General features: G+C 38.6%; 1 protein-coding gene across 1 annotated transcript in view; it reads right to left on the bottom strand.

Annotated features, from left to right (window-relative positions):
* ERC1 (ELKS/RAB6-interacting/CAST family member 1) overlaps positions 1–15,247 on the bottom strand; it is a 516,249-nt gene that overhangs the window by 110,499 nt on the left and 390,503 nt on the right. The window lies entirely within an intron of this gene.

The raw sequence follows: 15,247 nt of genomic DNA on the forward strand, positions 1-15,247 counted from the left end.
ACCCGACTAAGCCACCCAAGTGCCCCCTTAGTACTGTTTTCTAGAGAACCATGTAGCAGTACAGATGATTTAATTGGTTGTGTTAACTACCCATGTAAAGGGCACTCTGTGATAGCAAATGTTGTAGTTTACCTAATACCATTCTTCCTATTCTTGAATATAAGTATCATTCAATTCCACATTCACTTAAACATTTTTTTTAAGTTTTTATTTATTTTTGACAGAGAGAGAGCAAGCGTGATCTGGGGAGGGGCAGAAAGAGAGGGAGACACAGAATCTGAAGGAGGCTCCAAGCTGTCAGCACAGAGCCCGACATGGGGCTCGAACCCACGAACCATGAGATCATGACCCGGGCCAAAGTCAGACGCTTAACCGACTGAGCCACCCAGGTGCCCCTCCATATTCACTTTTAATAAGTATTCTCATTAGTTAAAAAGAGACCAAAAGAGGCAGTAGGAATATTCTCTGTGGAAAATACTGGTCTGACTGATTCCTACTAAGAAAAGTTTAGTAGAGGAAAGGGGAAACATTCTCAAACCAATCTTTCTAAATTCTACTTATGCTTAATGAGATCCTCAGACCAAGGTCAATGAGCACAAGAAACAGTTATAAATCATGCCACCTGACAGACATAGACCAAGAAGCAGGAATAGGAGAGGTACAAGCATGGGGACAGGAAACCTAGGCTGATTTATTTGCATTGAGACAATTCAAGAGGGATCAGGAAACTCAGAAGATTTATAAATTCCCTGTTGCATCATAAAAGGCAGCAGTCTGACAATAGGAAGGGCAAGTTAGATTTGATGCTAGAAAAAAAGGGAAGAAAGAGTCTTATCAAATTTTTGTGAAGAATTTTCCTACATCTGGAATTGATGACAAAAAAGATGGAACAGATGGATGAAAGAAGACTGGGAGGAATCCAGATTTCCCCATATCTCCAAACCTCTGGACTTCACTTAGCTCCAAACAAGCAAAACTCATCAAAAGATGATCTATTTCTTTGTAGAATACAAAAAAAAGGCTTTAAAGGGATACTAAGTAACCAGGATTTTTAAAAAAAATTCAAAATGCAATACTTACTACTTTCATAAAGGAAGCAAATCTCTATAGACAGATTTAAGCAGTCTGTTTTCTTATGCTTTATAATGGCATCTTTTAAAAATACTCCTAATGTCAGCAATTAGCAGATAATATCACTCTAAGTAATTAATTTGTCAAAACATGGAAAATAAAGAACTTTTAGACTTCAACACTTCAAAATTAATTTTGTCTATCCATACAGTATTATAAATGAGGAAGATAAAACATAGGTAAGTTAGGCAGCTTATGGCCTGGCTTATATAAAAAACAAAAAAAAATTAATTAAATGCCAACATTCAGGTATTGAGAGATTTATAGGTGAAAAGGGTCAAAAAAAATACAAACTTCTCGGGGCGCCTGGGTGGCTCAGTCAGCTAAGTATCTGACTTCAGCTCAGGTCATCATCTCATGGTCCTTGGGTTTGAGCCCCACGTCAGGCTCTGTGCTGACAGCTCGGAGTCTGGAGCCTGCTTCAGGCTCTGTGTCTCCCTCTCTCTCTGCCCCTCCCCCACTCATGCTCTGTCTCCCTCTGTCTCAAAAAAAAAAAATAAATAAACATTAAAAAAAATTAAAAGAAACCACAAACTTCCAGTTACAGTATAAATAAATCCTGGGGATGTAATGTACAGCATGGTGACCACAGTTAACAATACTATGCTGTGTACTTGGAAGTTGCTGATAGCAGGTCACAAGAAAAAAAAATGTGTAATTGTGTGATGGATGTTAAGCAAACTTATGATGGTAATCATTTCACAGTACATACATATATCAAATTGTGCTCATACCTAAAACTAATATGTCAATTACAACTCAAGAAAAGAGATTTATATAAATTTGTGGACTCTGAAGAAAAGAATGGACGCCTGTGTAACACAAAGCTCACATCATGTATGGCCACAAGTTGGAATTAAAACGTGGCGGCTTCTACTACTAGGAATTTATCCAAAGGATACAGGAGTGCTGATTCATAAGGGCACATGTACCCCAATGTTTATAGCAGCGCTTTCAACAATAGCCAAATTATGGAAAGAGCCTAAATGTCCATCAACTGACGAATGGATAAAGAAGATGTGGTTTATATATACAATGGAATACTACTTGGCAATGAGAAAGAATGAAATCCTGTCATTTGCAACAACAAGGATGGAACTGGAGGGTATTATGCTAAGTGAAATAAGTCCGTCAGAGAAAGACAGATATCATATGTTTTCACTCATATGTGGAAATTGAGAAACTTAACAGAAGACCATGGGGGAAAAATAGTATCTAACAGAGATGGAGGCAAACCATAACAAACTCTTAAATACATAGAACAAACTGAAGGTTGATGGCAGGGGGTGGGGGAGAGGGGAAAATGGGTGATGGGAATCGAGGAGGGCATTTGTTGGGCTAAGCACTGGGGGTTGTATGTAAGTGAAGAATCATGAGAATCTACTCCCAAAGCCGAGAGCACAGTGTATATACACTGCATGTTAGTTAACTTGACAATAAATTATATTTAAAAAAAGAAAACATGGCTGCTTTTACAGAAAAAGCATTTGGCCCCTACTTAATCACAGAGTCTCTCTGTTATTGTCTTACACACTTTATTCACTTCTTTAACTTACGATATTTGCCTGGCCCATTTAGCCACAGGGTTAGGTGCTCTAAGGTATTTGACTAATACTTTGTAAACTGTAAACTGTGCATATTAGATGGTATTACTATGGTTTAAGATTATATGCTTAGCTATCAATAGAGTTGGAGCTAGAGCTCAGGTCTCTTGACACTCAGTTTGGTGTTATTTCTACTGTACCACATGGCTTCATACAACAAGAAAACCAGACAGCAACAGCTACAGAATGGGAATTCCTATATTTGAAGAAACAGCCACACCAATGAGAATAATTTGTCTTAGAATACATAACGTTAAAAACAACTGTAGTACAAGTGAATAATTTCTTTTTCTTTTTTCCTTCCCTCCCATGTTTCAACTCATATCCAAAGGAGGATGAATGTGTGAGTGAAAAAAGGCACAGAATGAATTTGCTAATGGTTAAAAAAAAAAAAAAAAAGAAAAAAAGATTTCATGGCTAGGAAATTCCAAACTACAAAGATGAGTCTTGAAGTGAAGATTAAAGTAGAGATTAAGATGAGGAAATAGAAGGCAATTCCAGAGGTGAGGACAGTGAATGGAAAATGCTTTGCATCCAGTTCCTTTCAAATAAATCTGGATATCATCAGTAGGAAAAATCTAGCTGATCTTAATGTTTGTAGTGGTATAGAGAAAGAAGTATGTATACTGAATACCTAATACAAAACAACAACAACAACAACAACAACTAACCCTAGAATTGAAGGGAGATAGGATAACTAAAAAGAGATTAACATTTTTATCTGACCAAATCAGAAAGGGCCACTGAATCATTAAATACTGACTGAACTGCAATCTTCTTTTCTGGCAATGTCTGAATACTGTGTATTTTAACTAGACAGAAGGTTTTCACTTCCTCTGATCATAAAATAACAGTCACTATCAGGAGATATGTCATACAGGACAGCTGAGACGTGGAACATGTGTATACGGCCAATACAGGAGAAAGCAGGCACAGTCAAATGCAACATCAAGGGGTTCTCCAGCAGTGCCTAACGTATATGTCTTCTCAGGAATGCCTGCCCAGTCAAGCAAAAGATACCTGGCACTATATATGTGTGGTGGACAAGTGGATACGTGAATGCTCTCTTGGGCTGGTCTCATCATCAAGAATTTAAACTGCTTAGTGAGACAGACAGATGCCTACTAAATTCTGCTTTTCACCAACAGCTACAGAGTAGCACTTGAGTTACTTCAACACTTGCTATTTATTTTCCCCTTTGTTCATTAACAGCTCAGGAGCTCTTTGTAGCTTTACCTTATTAATGTTCTCTTTCTAAAGAATGCAACACAATTTTATTGTTCTCTCTCCAATTTTAGATGCCACTTTTTTTTTTTAATTTTTTTTTTTCAAAGTTTATTTATTTTTGGGACAGAGAGAGACAGAGCATGAACGGGGGAGGAGCAGAGAGAGAGGGAGACACAGAATCGGAAACAGGCTCCAGGCTCTGAGCCATCAGCCCAGAGCCTGACGCGGGGCTCGAACTCCCAGACCGCGAGATCGTGACCTGGCTGAAGTCGGACGCTTAACCGACTGCGCCACCCAGGCGCCCCTAGATGCCATTTTTAAGCTAGTTTTAATACTGTGATGAATGGGTTTTTCCAGCTATTCCAGAATTAGTGACCAGGGACCAAAGCTGGGGACAAAGAAGAGCTAACCAAGCCATATTATATAGAGCTACTAAGAGGTGGCAGAAAAGGCATGACTGTCCACTAGTTCAACACGTCAGCACATACCTTTTTAGCCTGAGATGGCTAGGAGTAGTCTTGATGGCACAGGGATCTATGTAAGTGTACACTAGGGTCCCTGTGTCCAAGCTAAGCGAGAGGGCTCGAAGAGAAGTCAATCCTAAATCCTAGTATATTCAATCCTAAACTCTGGGTAAGAGTAAAAGAAAAGGAAATTGGCATCTCGTTCCTGTCTTTGGTACCTCCTTAGGCATCAATCAGCCTTGCTGATTTGCCTTGTGCTCATCCGAGAAGGAAAAAAGAAACTGGCGATAGATGAAGAATGGACAGAGAAGTACTGAGGCAGCTTATAGATTCTCACTCTCACTATCTGGCGTGGCAAGGATATAGAACTTTCCTGTGAGTCAAGTAACATTACAGAAAGCAGCCAGGTTTGTGTCTTTCAGTTACTGCTTTCCTCAAGGAATTGGGGGCCAATGTTGGTCAGAGAGGCAGCATCAGCACTGAGGACCCCAACACCAACGGAAGCGGAAAAAAAAAAGAGAGAATGGAACTTGTTCCTTTCCCAGTGTAGGCCCCGCTTATGAGTTGAGGTAGGGAAGATGAAATCAGTTCTGCCTTATTGTCTTACCTGTTTTCTGAGGTCATAAGTCTTTTCTAGAGTTTAATATAAATATGGAATATTCTTCTGTCTGGATTCTTTTGTTCAGTTGTGTTTTTGAGAATCACCCGCATTGCTGTGTTTGTAGTTCATTCCTATTTATTGTTGAGCAGTATTTCATTGCATGAGCATACCACAAATTGTTTATTCATTCACTTGTGGTAGCCAACCTTCAAGACAATCTGCAAAGATCCCTGTTTACAGTTATTCACACCACTGTGTTGTTCCCTCTCACATCATAGACAGTTGGTTTATGTAATTAATAGAATAAGGTTGAAGTAATGGTATGTCACTTCTGAGATTAGACTACAAAAGACATTGTGGCTTCTGTCTTTGTTGCTCTTTTCCTCTCTCCTGGATCACATGCTCGGGGGAACCAGCTACCATGTACTGAGTAACCTTCTAGAAAAGCCTTAAATGGTGTAGAGCCAAGAGTCATATGGGTGAATCTGGAAGTGAATCTTGTAGTTCCAGTCAAGCATTCAGGTAGACCTGGCCAATAGCCTGACTGCAAATTCATCAGGGATCCTGAGTCAGAACAACCAGCTAAGCTGCTCCCAGATTCCTGACACTAAGATACAATGTGAGATAACAGATGTGTGTGTGTGTGTGTGTGTGTGTGTGTGTGTGTATGTGTGTGTGTGTAAGATTTTATTTTTATTTTAGTAATCTCTACAACCAACATGGGGCTTAAATGTACAACCAGAGATCAAGAGTCACATGCTCCACTGACTGAGCCAGCCAGGAACCCCTAAGTGTTTGGTGTTTTAAGACACTAAATTCAAGGTATTTTTTTATGCAGTAACAGATAATAGATTTTGGTAACTGCCACAATAAAAACCTAAAATGTGGGAATGGCTTTGGAATTGGGCAGTGGGGTGGAAGCTGGAAGAGCTGGAAAGATTTTGAGGAGAGTGTTAGTGAAAATGTAATGTGCCTTGAATAGACTGTTAGTAGAGATACAGGTTTTGATGAGACTATCAATGGGGTCTTCAAAAGAAGTGAGCCACATGTTATGGGGATCCTTGTTAAGTAGGAGCAGAAAGTTCAGCAACAACATTACCAGCTGTAATGTGAAAAGTAAAAAACTGCACTTAATGAACTGAGTGGTTTAGTTAAGGAGACTTCCAACTAGAGGCCTGAAGGTGTATCCTTGTTCGTTCTTGCTTCTTATGTAAGAGGAAAGAAAATCAATCATGTTTCCACCCCAAAGACAGCTTGGTCCTTTTTTGTGTTTATTGGGAACTTAACAAATAATAAACTTACTGGCAACACACTTCCATGACAAATTTCATTCCTATGGAAAAATCTTTAACATGAGTAAGGACCCTACTGAAATGTCTATTTTCTTGGCTAGTTAAAAGGATTTTTCGGGGCGCCTGGGTGGCGCAGTCGGTTAAGCGTCCGACTTCAGCCAGGTCACGATCTCGCAGTCCGGGAGTTCGAGCCCCGCGTCGGGCTCTGGGCTGATGGCTCAGAGCCTGGAGCCTGTTTCCGATGCTGTGTCTCCCTCTCTCTCTGCCCCTCCCCCGTTCATGCTCTGTCTCTCTCTGTCCCAAAAATAAATAAACGTTGAAAAAAAAAAAAAAAAAAGGATTTTTCATAATTTTTTTTCTTTTAGTAAAAGAAAATGATAAATCCAAAGTCATGGCTTTCACCAAACTGAGTTCATATTAATAGATGATTAGTATGTCCTCACATTATTTTAGCTCTGTTCAGAAACAACTATGCATACTACAGAGAACCAACAATAAGTCTGAAAAGTAAGAATCCAATTATTTATTATTATGCTCTAACTCAGCAGTTCTAAATGTCACTTCAGTAAGTGGGTTGGGGCCTGGGGCTAAGAATATGAAAACCAAATCTGAGTTGATGTGTTTTTTTCTTAACATACCTGACCCATAGTTTCATTTTTCAGAACAAACTTGAGCCAGTTCTTCCCAAAACTTAGTAAATAAGAAGCAATCACATTTTTACATACAAAGCACTAGATTTACATTCTTTACTCAAAACTATGAGATAGGCAGAGGAAGACACTTCAAACAAAATAAAATTATTTAAGCTTGGCTTACTTAGAATCAATATTGAAATAGCATTTTCTTTCATTGAAACTGTGATAAAAACAAAACAAAACAAAACATGTGCCTCAAAGTTGGAGTTGGAACAAATGATATTTTTTTGCACCCTAACCCTCAGTACCAAATAAAAGGAATTTACTGAACTTTCAAAAATTTATTCTCCTTTGGACCATGGATAAGCATGAGAAATTTAATCCAAAAGATAGTTTATTTGGAAAGTTCCAAATGCCTGGAGTGGTTATGAGAAGTACCTTTTCAACTATAACTTCACAGTTAGCATATCATGCTACTATAATGGTAGCCTTCAATGCTATGAGGAGGAAGAGATGACATATCTCTCTTTGTCATCTGGGCCAATGGTCAGCCTTATAACATGAGAAAAGGGGTCTACAGTCAAAATAAGAACGGTGTTAACCTATACACACATTCAGTTTACTATTAACAAAAGTAATAAAATAACCCAAATAAAGGAAGCAAAAGAGAACAAGGCTATATTATAGAATAAGTTGTTTCTGAGTGAGCTATGTGGATAGAACATTGAATATTGTCTTTATCAGTAACCAGCATTCTAACAAGGATAAGGAAGTCTGAAGAATGTATAGATACGGGTTTACAAATGCATGAAGGTATAATGCTAGATGCAGTAAGTGCCAATTCAAAGCACAGGCCAGTTTCCTGGGCCTAATTAGTGGCTGTCAAAGTCCTTAGCACTATCCAATAAAGCAATAAATAAAAGTATCATGCAAGGTATCACATATGTCACATGTAGCTCCTTGCAAGAGACTAAAAATCTTATCTAGAGAGTGAGCAGAACTGAATAAAAGACAATTACTTAAAGTATAATTCACTTCAGATAGTTTTCATACTGTGCTTCTTGAAAATACTTGGAGCAACACTGAAGAAACTCATTTCCATCAATAACTTAGAGATTAGGGAAATAAAGTGGTCTTGTGAGGGTTAAACAAATAAAATACACACAACACAATAGAAAAGTAAGAAAGTATATGGAAACACTTGACTGAAGAGTATAGGATTACCTCCAGTATCAATAGGGATCACCTGGGTGTAACTGCAAGGCAGCAGAACTGGGACAACTGGGAAAGGATTGTGTGAACAGAAAGGGATATTCAGACTGAACAGTGAGAAGAGATCAGGAGCAGGCTCTGGTCAGCTGAGCACTGTGCAGATGAACCTTGGCATTAGTATCTGTCTGACAGCTAGCTTCCCTGAGTGATACATCTATCTGTAGGTATATATACACATCACACAGTTCTGTACTTATGTATTACTGTTCTCCAGAAGATCTTGGTTCTAACTCATCTTCAAACTTCCTGAACAGAAACAGGAGAGAGATAATAATCATTTTACTTGGGGGAAATGAAGCACAGATACACAGCAACTTATCCAAGGTTTTTCTGTATCCACTAAAATATGTATATGCATTATTTATGATTCTTCACACCTACTCAGCTAGTGAACTTAGCTATCCTTAATCTATTTATAATTCTTCTATTTGAGCATTTTGGAAACTGACAATTTGTTGAGAATATATAAAATAAGGACAAATTAAAATTAGCTTAGAGTTCTTAACATGAGACAGATTGAACAATCTGAAATTTGTGGGACAAATCACTGATATATGTTTTTGCTCAATTTTCTTGTGTAGTGTGAAAGAACAGCAACTTCTTTGCCACATTAGGTGACGTGAAAATTCTTATGTGACAAAATACCTAGAAATGCCTAAGTAGTTGAACATACAATAAAGAGAAGTCTCCAAGAGCCATGTTTGCTTGCACCCTTCTATCACCAGCACCTAGAAGAGGGCTTGGTACATAGTAAACACTAAATAATAATTGGCCAATGTTGCTAAAATTAATTTAGGTGAGTGTCTAGAAGGATCTGTTAACTGTAAAGGGTGTGGGTCAAGGAAGAAGAGATTCCTGGACAGCAGGGAAAATGTTAAGGTTGTCTTGAATTATAGCCACAGAGTTCCAATTAGGAACACTGATATGACGGTGTATGCTATCTGTGCTAAAGTACAGATCTACTCTTCTTATAAGCCTTTGATACCTATAGGTGATTTATGCTGTTAGCTGGTCAGTGGCCTTGATTTTACCTTCTGTGAAATGGGACTACACTATTTTTTTTTAATGTTTATTTTTGAGAGAGAGAGAGAGAGAGAGAGAGAGAGAGAGAGAGCGCACACATACAAGCAGGGGAGAGGCAGAGAGAGAGGGAGATACAGAATCCCAAGCAGGCTCCAGGCTCCGAGCTGTCAGCACAGAGCCCGCCATGACGCTCAAACCTACAAGCTGCGAGATCATGATCTGAGCCAAAGTTGGATGCTGAGCCAGCCAGGCGCCTCTGGAACTACATTATTGTTATTTTTTGTTGTTGTTGTTACTGTTTTTGTTTTCCTGGGGTAGGTTTATTTTATTTTATATGAAATTTATTGTCATACTGGTTTCCTTACAACATCCAGTGCTCATCCTAACAGGTGCCCTCCTCAATGCCCATCACCTACTTTCCCGTCCCTCCCACCCCCCATCAACCCTCAGTTTATTCTAAGTTGGAACTACATTATTAATAACCTCTTTTCCTCACAGGAGATGTTGTTAGAAAATGATGACAATATTTTGCCAAATTTTTCTTCCAAAGGGGAGCAAGATGAATGTTCCGCGTCACATATAGCCAAATGTGAGGGTATAATAAAAGATGTGAGGCCATTCTGACTTTATAAAGATCTTTTAAAAACTCAACTGATTTTTGATGTCAGTACACCACACAGGACATTTCCTGATAGTTGTATTAATACATCATCAATGAGAATAGTTCAGGTCTTGCAGGAGAATGAGAATATAGAAGGTATAAAGAATCACAGGTTTAATGCTGACAATGATTTTCATAATAAATTATGAATATGAGAAATTAATATTTGAGAAGAAAAGGTTAAACCTTAAAACATTTTATGTGATATAACTCAAAAGCAATGATTAAAAAAAAGGAACCAATCAAAATTCTGTGCTTCTCATTATGAGTGAATTGACTTGACTACTTATCTTACTTAGACCTAATTTAGCATTATCCTATTATAGAAAGTAGAGCATTTGCCTACAAAACTCAAGAGTTGAAAAGTTCACAGTGGATAACATCATCAAGTTTCCAGGGTAATCTGTGATTATGAAAAATTAATATTTTAGAGGTAGAGCTACTACAGATTATTTTTCTCATTTTTGTTTTCTTCAAAAAGAAACTCAACCCGAAAAGCAACTAAATTAATTCTGTCTAAATCTCAAGTGGGTGGTCAGCTAAATATTCTTTAAGAACAATAGTTTTAAACCCATAGGACCCTGAAATGACTACTATGACTGTCTGCTCTTAGAAGGAACCTGTAATTGTTCTTTATTTCATGCATGTCATGTTCACACATGATAAAGGTCAGGGATAGCAGAGCTTATGTGGGCAATTTTCTTAACCCCACATAAAGGCCAAACAAACTGGCCACAGAGGCTACCTGCTGGACAGCTGCAGGGTTAGAATATCTCTTCACTACCCGTACACTGGTCAGGGATCCAGGGGACCAAACACTCTTTTATAATCACTCTGAAGTTGGAAAGTCTCCATATATTCAGGGTGGTCAAAGTCTCTGAGAGGCTGGCTCCCAGCTGGTGCTTTTAGGAGCCATTTGCAGATGGTTCAAAGAAGGCAGGACGTGAAAGTGAAGGTGCACTGTTAGAACAACAGCATGTTTAGTCTTGATAGAGTACTGCCATCTCCAAAGACAGAAAAGAAGCTAAATTATACCTCACCGTACTTTTGCAGCTTCAAGTTCATATCATTTCTCTTAGTAATTTGGAGAACAGAGTCAAATCACACCATTTCTTTTTTGTTTCAGGGTCTTCAGAGGAAGAGAGGGGAAGTATTGAAATATAAAAAATACCCTTTCCCATCTCTCAGGGGAACAAACAACTGTCATAAAAACTTAAAACAACATTGTTTGTATTATTCGAATTGCAATACAACTTTCCTAATTACCAACTGTCTGGAATTTCCATGTAAGATGGAAAGAGTAAGAAGAGAATGAACTCTGGTCCTTCCACTTAGTCCTTGTGGAAATTTAGCCAAGAAATTTTTTTTTTTTTTAAATTTTTTTTTTTCAACGTTTATTTATTTTTGGGACAGAGAGAGACAGAGCATGAACGGGGGAGGGGCAGAGAGAGAGGGAGACACAGAATCGGAAACAGGCTCCATCCAGGCTCTGAGCTGTCAGCCCAGAGCCCGACGCGGGGCTCGAACTCACGGACCGCGAGATTGTGACCTGGCTGAAGTCGGACGCTTAACCGACTGCGCCACCCAGGCGCCCCAAGAAATGTAATCTTTTGGGATCTGAGGTGCTTCATCTACATAATGGAGATAATACCATACAGAACTGTGGTGAGGATTAGATATGATGTGTATAAAGCAACTATGCCCAGCATATTATAGTCACTTGATAAGTGGTAGCTATTTTTGTAGTTATCCTATTTTCACATATTTCTGAGAACTTGTATGAGTCAGGGCTAGAAGAGGCATGTATGCAAGCAGAAAGTCACAGAAGTAGAGAGTGAGAATACATGTTTGGGTGTGGTAACGTTCCTAGCCCTGACAACTTCAGGCAGGTGGGCGTTTAAACAATGATCTTCTATGATGAAACTATAAGACTTAAAAAAGATATATCAGAATTATTTTTGAAAAATGCTGTATTATAGTTCTATCACTGAAGAAACAGGTAAAAAGAAAAAGGAAGGATAAAAAGTACCACTTATTCTCTTAAGTGCTCTGAGAAATATGTTCTTCCTCACAGGAGTAGAACACAATGTGCTGGCTATATAATTCTAAATACAATAGTCATACTGAAAAGTAAACAGCTATCAGAGATGACTGAGAAGGAGAGCCATAGTTACTGAAGCTCTCCCCTCCCTCAATGTAGCATGTATCACCTAGAGATAGCATAGTTCTCACTGTGAAACAGGGATCTCTGAAAGTGGAAATCTAAGTGCTATGGGTTTGCTGTGTTCTTTAATTTCACACCAACCCTGTGAGGCAGGTAACATTATCCAAATTCTATAGATGAATCTCAGAGAAATAATTTGTCTCTTTGGTAAAAGAGACAGCTAGAGAGAGGTACAATCTAGGTCTGATTAGCTTTCTGCCAGGTTGTTAACTAGGAAGACATTCATTTTCCATTTATACAATATTTGACACACAGTAGATACTCAAAGAATGTGAAATGAATGGGCAAATAAATCACGTAATGCAGGGATGATTTGCTGAGACTGTCAGCAGGAAATGATGGTAAGACTACTTTCTACAGAATGGTTTTGCCAAATGTTTAGAACAACTAGTATTTTAAGCACTACCCTGTGAGCTTCTTCTTTAAGGCAAGTACTGTGTCTTTATATCCCTCATGCCTAGACAATGCTAGAATAAAAGAATATACTGTTGACATTTCATCCTAATGCAGAGGATTCCAAAATTATAGTTGTAAATGAGACTGTCTAGATTCAAACCACATCAGTTTAAGTTTGTAGCATTTACTCATAAAGTTATAGTTGACCTTTAAAAAAACAGAAACAAAAGAAAGCAAAACAAAACAAACCCAACCATGTAGCTTGTCTCAAAAAGCCCAATTTGCCCACGGCACATCTGCATAGAGCACACACAGGGGCAGAGCCAGACTTCACACTAACAGCAAATACAATATGGAGGCTATAAAATTCTTGAGGTGAAAAGAAGAAAATAATGCTGAGAGAAAGGCCATCTTGTGACAGCTGCTGTGGCTCAACAGATTGTGTTAATGCTTTCCAGGGTTCCATGTGAGTTTACATTAAATCCAGCGTGGGTGCTTGACAATCACAGCAGGGGCTTCTTCATGACTTATAATCCGAACACACTGGTTGGCACCCACCACAGCACATCTGGAGTTTGTTAGACAACCTTTAGGTTTTATTTTTTTCATTGGCTCTGGCCCCTTCCTCTGATGCAGCCTCTCCAAGTGCTGCTTTGCCATGAATGAGTCACGGAAATAAGTTACCCTGGGGTGGGTATGTAAATTGGGACCATCTTAGAGGGTGACCCCCAAATCTGTAAATCCCTTGTTGCTTCATCTCTTTCTGACAATAGGAACTGCCCATGAATGCCAAGAGCCCATCAGGCAGTGGCAGCTCCATTTACTAGAAAGCCCGGTCAACGTTGCCTGCTTCCTTGTTAGGAAATGGCCTTTAGATTGAGGCACATTCCAGCAAGTCAAGGACTAGAAGCTTTAAATTAAAACAATATTGATGCCATATCCGCTTTCCAAAAGGCCTCTCCCTTGTCTAAAAGTTAGTACACACACTTAGAAAAATTAAAGAATCAAATATCTTTGGCAAGACCAGTTCCTTCTTGCTCATAGCATCCTAGATACTCTTTGAGACAGCAGGAATATGAAACTTTACATAGAAAGGAGACAGGAAAACACTGTTAGGAAGGACTCCCAAGAACTACATTTATCTTCCTCCTTACATAGATCACATCACTATAGAATACTCAGGGCATATAGTTAGATGTAAAGGCATTAAGCCATTATTTTTAAAGATTATAAGTTCATATCTTCAACTTTCACCTACTGAAAACATACAGCCTTGAGAACCAAGTAATCAAAAGCTACTATGAATGAGATGCAGTACTCTAGTCTGCTAGACATTTTATAGAGATAGTGTGAGCAGGGGAGGAGCAGAGAGGGGGAGACAAGAATCTGAAGCAGGCTCCAGGCCCTAAGCTGTCAGCACAGAGCCTGATGTGGGGCTTGGGCTCATGAACCACAAGATCATGACCTGAGCCAAAGTCAGATGCTCAATCGACTGAGCCACCCTGGGACCCCCAGATGTCCTTAAAATTAAGCACCTTCTTCCTGCTTTACTTAACCGGTATCCAAATACTGGTTGATGTCCTCTTCTTATGACAAATTATTTTAGGACACTGGAAAAGTTTCTTTTGCTTATAAATGAGCAGTGGGTTGGGTTTTCTTGCTGGTCATCTATCTATCCTGTAGAAAGGGACATCCTCAGAGAAAGACAGATACCATATGTTTTCACTCACAGGTAGATCTTGAGAAACTTAACAGAAGACCACTGGGGAGGGGAAGGGGGGAAAAAAAGAGAGGGAGGGATGCAAACCATAAGAGACTCTTGGGTACTGAGAATAAACTGAGGGGTGATGGGGGGTGGGTAGGGGAGAGGGGAAAGTGGGTGATGGGCATTGAGGAGGGATGTAAATGTAGCATGTATGAACACTGGTTGGGATGAACACTGGGTGTTGTATGGAAACCAATGTGTCAACAAAATTATATTTAAAAAAGAAAAAAGAAAAGAAAGGAAAAGAAAAGAAAAGGGACATCTTTTGGTATTTTCTCAGCAAAGTTGGCCACAGAAACATAAAATCTAGTTCTACACAGTTTTAATAATGGCCCACAAACAATTATTTTTATTGTGTAAATACTGATTCTTGTTAATTTGAACATTAAATATTATGTAAAAATACTATCAATTAATGATCCCCTAGAGTAGAAAAGAAGAAATTCCTTCACTTGAAAAACTCTTTCCCAGTCTTATTACTTCAGACAGAAGAGGAAATGAAGGCAGACACAACGCACAGAAAATGTATCTGAGAATAAAGGAGATGATACTAGAAGACATGACTTGTGGACACTGCAAACAGTACAAGAATGGCCAGTGAAGAGCATTAAAGATAAAGAAGGGGACTTAGATTCAGCTTTCTGTTTATTTTCAAAGATTTTCCCCCCAGTTTAAAAATTGTGGTAAAATATATATAACAAAAAATTTATCATTTTAACCATTTTTAAGTATATAGTTCTGCCCACTAAGTACATTTACAACATTGTCCAACCATCAACAAAAGGGAAGTGTTTAGCTTTTATTTCCACAGGTTTTACATAAATATTAACCATTACATTTGGGGAGGGTTTAGGTTGGAAAAGAAAAGGGCAAAACTTTGCCCTTACCTTCAGAACATACTTAGCTCTGAATAGCTAGAATTGTTTAAGTAAAAATATGCCTTCTACAGTGG

The sequence above is a fragment of the Lynx rufus genome, unplaced genomic scaffold (genome assembly GCF_022079265.1).
Source record: "Lynx rufus isolate CCGP_SWC_20201006 ecotype Redwood Valley unplaced genomic scaffold, mLynRuf1.p SCAF_7, whole genome shotgun sequence".
Classification (NCBI taxonomy): Eukaryota; Metazoa; Chordata; class Mammalia; order Carnivora; family Felidae; genus Lynx; species Lynx rufus.